The following is a 5,305-nucleotide window of genomic DNA, read 5'->3' on the forward strand; positions in this document are numbered from 1 at the left end:
TTCAAACAGTGGAAGTGGTGAAGGGTAAACCCCAGCTGTAGTAACTCCTTTGGAGCTTTGCATTCTGAGCTTCATGTTCCTTCCAAATGTGCTCTTGGCTGAAGTCCTCTTTTACTAAATAAGCTGTTAAACTGCAAATCTGGCAGTTTATTGCAGGAAAAATCAGGTGTAATTAGAACCAATCCAGTAGAAACTCAGTAATAAGCTCCATTGCATTGTTTATACAAACTTCAGAGTGGGAACGCCCTGTTGGTGCTGTTAGCTCAGTGGCACCCTTTTGTGGCCATTGAGCAGATATGCACACATAATTCTGTTTTTCTATATTTATTTATTTATGCCTCAGTGGTCATGCTGAGAGAGGATGGCTGCTCAAACCTACTTTCCTTTGAAGATCTACCCTTCTACGGTGTTTAGATCATTCAGCTTTAGGTTGAAACTCTAAATGGTGAGATGAGCTTTAAAAGAAGTGTTGGATGACCTTAATGTAACAGCTTGACTGGTCAGCCATTTATTTGTATTTGTTTGTATTAGAATGTAGTAGATACTCCTGGATATTTCATATTCATGTATGCCTTATGCCTTCTTACAGATTAGTGACCAAAGGCCTATGAATCACTGAACACTGCTATAATACAACCCCAATTCCGATGAAGTTGTGACGTTGTGTTAAACATAATTAAGAACAGAACACGATCCACAAATCCTTTTCAACCTCTATTCAACTGAATACACTACAAAGACAAGATATTTAATGTTCAAACAGATAAACTTTATTGTTTTTTGCAAATATTCAGTCATTTTGAATTTGATGCCTGCAACACGTTCCAAAGAAGTTGGGACAGGGGCAACAAAAGACTGGGAAAGTTGAGGAATGCTCAAAAAACACCTGTTTGGAACATTCCACAGGTGAACAGGTTAATTGGAAACTGGTGAGTGTCATGATTGGATATAAAGGAAGCATCCCTGAAAGGCTCGGTCGTTCACAAGCAAGGATCGGGCGAGGTTCACCACTTTGTGAACAACTGCATGAGCAAATAGTCCAACAGTTTAAGAACAATGTTTCTTAACATCCAATTGCAAGGAATTTAGGGATTTCATCATCTACAGTCCATAATATCATCAAAAGATTCAGAGAATCTGGAGAAATCTCTGCAAGTAAGCAGCAAGGCAGAAAACCAACATTTAATGCCCGTGACCTTCGATCCCTCATGTGGCACTGCATTAAAAACTGACATCATTCTGTAACGGATATTCCCACATGGGCTCAGGAACACTTCAGAAAACCATTGTCAGTGAACACAGTTCGTTGCTCCATCTACAAGTGCAAGTTAAAGCTCTGCCATGCAAAGCGAAAGCCACATATCACCAACACCCAGAAACGCCGCCGGCTTCTCTGGGCCCAAGCTCATCTGAGATGGACTGACGCAAAGTGGAAAAGTGTCCTGTGGTCTGACGAGCCCACATTTCAAATTATTTTTGGAAATCATGGACGTCGTGTCCTCCGGGCCAAAGAGGAAAAGGACTCTCCAGATTGTTATCAGCGCAAAGCTCAAAAGCCAGCATCTCTGATGGTTTGGGGGTGTGTTAGTGCCCATGGCATGGGTAAGTTGCACATCTGTGAAGGCACCATTAAAGCTGAAAGGTACATCCAGGTTTTGGAGCAACATATGCTGCCATCCAAGCAACGTCTTTTTCAGGGACGTCCTGCTTATTTCAGCAAGACGATGCCAAGCCGAATTCTGCACGTGTTACAACAGCGTGGCTTCATAATAAAAGAGTGTGGGTACTAGACTGGCCTGCCTGCAGTCCAGACCTGTCTCCCAATGAAAATGTGTGGCACATTATGAAGCGCAAAATACGACAACGGAGACCCCGGACTGTTGAGCAACTGAAGTTGGACGTCAAGCAAGAATGGGAAAGAATTCCACCTACAAAGCTTCAACAATTAGTGCCCTCAGTTCCCAAACGCTTACTAAGTGTTGTTAAAAGGAAAGGTGATGTAACACAGTGGTAAACACGCCCCTGTCCCAACTTCTTTAGAACGTGTTGCAGACATCAAATTCAAAATGAGTGAATATTTGCAAAAAACAACAAAGTTTATCCGTTTGAACATTAAATATCTTGTCTAGTGTATTCAATTGAATAGAGGTTGAAAAGGATTTTCAAATCATCGTATTCTGTTTTTATTTATGTTTTACACAACGTCCCAACTTCATTGGAATTGTGGTTGTACATACAGTATATTGGTCTTATAAGCGCAGTGACAAAAACAGCCTGTTCCAAACTTTGGAAAATGGTTATTTGAAATGAATTATAACTCAGGAAACTGATAGAACAAAAACTACCAACCTTGAGTCAGTTGGGGCAGGTCTCCTTTTCAACTGCCCATTAAACAATCGTCTAGTTTATTTTCTTGCCCACTGAACCGGTACCACCAGTGGTTTGAAAGTACATTGTTTGACATGATCACGTGAATTGTTAAATTCTTTTGAAAGTACATTTGCTTCTCCAATGTCTTGGTAGTCTGGCTTTACACAGTAAAATGTTCATGCAACTACTTGTATGTTGTGAGTTGCATGCAACTTAATTTCAGTGGAACTTGACAGTACACAGAGCAATTAAAAAGGCAATCAAAATTGCAGTGATACATTTGATTACTCTATTAGATAACCAGATTAGCAGCTTGCCTTGTTTTTAATAGCCTTCTCGCTATAAAGTCATCTATGTGGTGTAATTTACATATTTGCAGCATTTTTGCCAATTACCAACCTTGAGTCAGTCAGGGTGGGATCCTTTTTCAACTGCCAATTAAACCACTATCTGTTTTATTTTCTTGTCCACAGAATTGGTCATCACATGATGTGTTAACACCATTTTAATTGGCTGTCTCATGAAACTTGTTCCACAAAGTTGAGATGTTTGCAACCGTTACATTTGAGTTTCAGATGAGTTGCAGGATGCTTTACATCATGCAATTCTAGTGCAACTTAGTTTCAAATTCAGAGGCTGATATTGTAAAAACTTTTGATACTGATACCTTGACTTCTTAAACAATTTCTGATTCCTTCTTTAAAATTACAACCCAAAAATGAGTAAAGCATAAAGCAGAAATGAGGCTGACATGCTGGAAGTGGGTACATTTACTGACAGTACCAAAGTAATTCAGTGTATATCATTACTTGGCTTGTCACAATAATTTGACCTGATTGAATTTTTTTAAACTGACTTTAACACATTTGATAGCTTCTATAATCATAGATTTCCTTCGCAACCAACAGAATGTGAATTGGGTGGTTTTTTTTTCAGAATGTGAATTGGGTGTGTTTTTCAGAATGTGAATTGGGTGTGTTTTTCAGAATGTGAATCAAGCATGTTTTTCAGAATGTGAATTGAGTGTGTTTTTCAGAATGTGAATCAAGTGTGTTTTTCAGAGTGTGAATCAAGTGTGTTTTTCAGAGTGTGAATCAAGTGTGTTTTTCAGAATATGAATTGGGTGTGTTTTTCATAATGTGAATTGGGTGTGTTTTTCAGAATGTGAATTGAGTGTGTTTTTCAGAATGTGAATTGGGTGTGTTTTTCATAATGTGAATTGTGTGTTTTTCAGAATATGAATTGGGTGTGTTTTTCAGAATGTGAATTGGGTGTGTTTTTCAGAATGTGAATTGAGTGTGTTTTTCAGAATGTGAATTGAGTGTGTTTTTCAGAATGTGAATTGGGTGTGTTTTTCAGAATGTGAATTGAGTGTGTTTTTCAGAATGTGAATTGAGTGTGTTTTTCAGAATGTGAATTGAGTGTGTTTTTCAGAATGTGAATCAAGTGTGTTTTTCAGAATATGAATTGGGTGTGTTTTTCAGAATGTGAATTGGGTGGTTTTTTCAGAATGTGAATTGGGTGTGTTTTTCAGAATGTGAATTGGGTGGTTTTTTTCAGAATGTGAATTGGGTGGTTTTTTCAGAATGTGAATTGGGTGTGTTTTTCAGAATGTGAATTGGGTGTGTTTTTCAGAATGTGAATTGAGTGTGTTTTTCAGAATGTGAATTGAGTGTGTTTTTCAGAATGTGAATTGGGTGTGTTTTTCAGAATGTGAATCAAGTGTGTTTTTCAGAATATGAATTGGGTGTGTTTTTCAGAATGTGAATTGGGTGGTTTTTTCAGAATGTGAATTGGATGTGTTTTTCAGAATGTGAATTGGGTGGTTTTTTCAGAATGTGAATTGGGTGGTTTTTTCAGAATGTGAATTGGGTGGTTTTTTCAGAATGTGAATTGGGTGTGTTTTTCAGAATGTGAATTTGGTGTTTTTTTCAGAATGTGAATCGAGGGTGTTTTTTTTTAGAACGTGTTTTTGTCAGGTGGATTGAGGCAAGTACATGTAAGTAAAATAACGTAGAAAGCACATTTATTGAGACATGATGGGTCTTACAATGCTATAACATCTGACTGCTGTAACAAGCCACAAAATATTAACCACTAGAAAGTAAGATAGCTAATCAGCCAGTTTGGCCACCCAAGGCTTGTACTGTAATTGTTGCATACAATGATTAAAACAAGGTGTGGCATATGGGGGTCCTGGAGGGGATCAGGACCCCCTAATTAATCTCTTGGACCCTCTAAATGTCTCAAAAAAATGAAAACAAACTTATGAAGTTATGCTGGTTATTAGGTAAAAATAGACACTCAGGGAAAGTTCCTTGTTAAGCTGCTTCACCCACAATCAGTGAGCTTCTGTCTTTGATTTTCTTAACCAAATAGAGATGCAGCACTGGTCTGCCTTAGGGTGGCACTGTAGCAAATTAGTTCACCCAGTTGGTCCTTCATAGTCTAGCAACTATAACTATGCCCGGGAAACCTCTGAAAACCATAGCATTTTTGTAAATCTGAAAACATGCCCAATTTGCTGGAGATTGGTGGAAAGAGTGAATTGTTGCTCATATCTCGAACCAAAGACAAAAGAGGAGATGAGTAAGATCTTAATCAATGTGTGGAAGGCTGCATTACCAAACTAGAACAGAGCATTTCCAAAAGAATGCTAGTATTAGCCCTGCTATGGTAAGTGAGTTAGCAGCCAGCCAATGCTGGAATAGCCAACCAACATGGGACCCCCCCCATCTCAACATTGTAGTGGATATTTTGCACACTGGATTAAAAAAGACAATTAACTTAGTTAGTTAGTCTTAATTATTTACATGCCAATTAATCATCAGCTAAAATTTCATGACTGTAACAAGCCTAATCATAGAAGATACAGTGGATGTCCTACATAATAGATAAGTGGATTTGTTGTAAACACTGACACCACAACATCCAG

This window comes from Pygocentrus nattereri, chromosome 29 (genome assembly GCF_015220715.1).
Source record: "Pygocentrus nattereri isolate fPygNat1 chromosome 29, fPygNat1.pri, whole genome shotgun sequence".
Lineage (NCBI taxonomy): Eukaryota > Metazoa > Chordata > Actinopteri > Characiformes > Serrasalmidae > Pygocentrus > Pygocentrus nattereri.